Genomic DNA, 1,488 nt, shown 5'->3' with positions numbered 1-1,488 from the left:
GCAGCTTTGTGCTCGGGCTGCGCTCCGACACCGCCCCCGGGCCGCCCGCACGCGCGCCGCTTCGCGCAGAGCTGTTTCTCACCCGGTCCGCGCGCACCGACCTCGCTCTCCCCTGCCGCCTCCGGTCTACACGATCGCAGCCAGCGGAGCGAGTCGGTGACGGGCTGGGCGACTGGGGACGAGCGGCGAGAAAAAGTAACGTTGCCGCACGGTTTCTTCTGGAGAGAGGCAGGAGTTTCTTTGCTATTTACACGTTAACAGGGTTATCTTTGTAAAGCCTTTGAATTCCGGGGGTTTGCGGCCTAGGAGACGAAGGTGGCATTTTCCTGGAGATTGGGGAGGGGGTTAGAATCCACCAGCAAGAAAAGAAATGAAGGATGCCCCAATGGGGTAGATTTATAGCATATTTACCTTCCCCCCCAGCACACCCCAAATTAAGTGCAAATTCGGGTCATGAAAAATATGTAATTGATTTGAGATGCTGCAAACAAACACAAACAGGTCAGGATAGGAAAACACACACAAATAAAACTTTAAGCGAAAGAAAAGGTTTCCCAAGGAGGGGGGAATCCGTGGCTTTCACACCCCCTTCCAACCCTCGCTGGCTTCTCCCCCTTCCGTTCTCCGCGGCTTCTGGGAAGCAGCCCGGCAGCTCCGGGGCGGAGAGCGGGGAGGCCACGGCGGAGGCTCCGGGCGCGGGCTCCGCTCTGAGGGTTCGGGGATGCCAACGCGCCCGGAGACTGACGTCGGGGGCGTGGGGCTATGATGCCTTTGCGAGGATGGCGCGGTGTCAGAGCCATTGGCCGCCCGTGGTCATCAATCAACCCGGGGCTGGGGGAGCGGGAGAGAAAGAAAGACAGGCGCTCGGCGGAGCCGGGGCCGCGAGCGCCAGCGCCAACAGTGCCAGCAGCGGCGGCGGCGGCGGCGGCAGAGGCGACGGCAGTGGCAACCGGGGACTAAGCGAGTAAGGCGTGCTGGTGCTCCAGGAAGGAAGGGGGAGCTGTAGCCCGGACAGCCGGCCGTGAGCCTGGAGGGCAGGGCGAGCCTGTGAGTGAGTGAGTGAGTGTGTGTGTGTGTGTGTGTGTGTGTGTGTAGTTGGTGAAAGCCCCCCCCACCCCCACCCCCGCCTCGCTCTCGGATTTAAGAGGGGGATGTGGCCCATTAAACCAATGTCGCCTACACTCTGACATGCTTAAAAACCAGGGAGAGAATGAAAGCACAGCAGGAGCGTGCCCACCCTTTTAAGAGCACTGAAGTATCTGTCACCTAATAATGTTTTTATTTTTCATGATGACGAAACTGGAAAAAGGCTTAACTTTTTCCTACCCACGCAGCACAGGAAAAAGCAGAAATGAAGCCTGGAGCAGAGAGCAGCCCCCAAGCACTTTCCTCCAAAAAAGCAAAGAAAGGCACATGGGAAGGTTTTATAGGCGCGGCGGCTCCTTCTGCCAGGCACCCTCTCCTTCCAGCCCCCAAGCCAGCATTCGG

General features: G+C 58.8%; 1 protein-coding gene across 2 annotated transcripts in view; it reads left to right on the top strand.

The window, feature by feature from the left end:
* The window catches only part of MPPED2 (metallophosphoesterase domain containing 2), a 168,231-nt gene that overhangs the window by 889 nt on the left and 165,854 nt on the right, over positions 1–1,488 (top strand). The window contains exon 1 of one of the 2 annotated variants that reach the window (XM_006091607.3): positions 755–964. The exons of the other annotated variant lie outside the window; for it this stretch is intronic. The gene's annotated coding sequence lies outside the window, so the exon portion shown is untranslated. Of the gene's footprint in view, positions 1–754; positions 965–1,488 lie in introns of those variants that run through there. 2 annotated transcript variants of the gene reach the window in all.

Source organism: Myotis lucifugus, unplaced genomic scaffold (assembly GCF_000147115.1).
Source record: "Myotis lucifugus unplaced genomic scaffold, Myoluc2.0 scaffold_92, whole genome shotgun sequence".
In the NCBI taxonomy this organism is placed as follows: domain Eukaryota; kingdom Metazoa; phylum Chordata; class Mammalia; order Chiroptera; family Vespertilionidae; genus Myotis; species Myotis lucifugus.
This window is presented reverse-complemented; position numbering and strand designations above follow the sequence as displayed.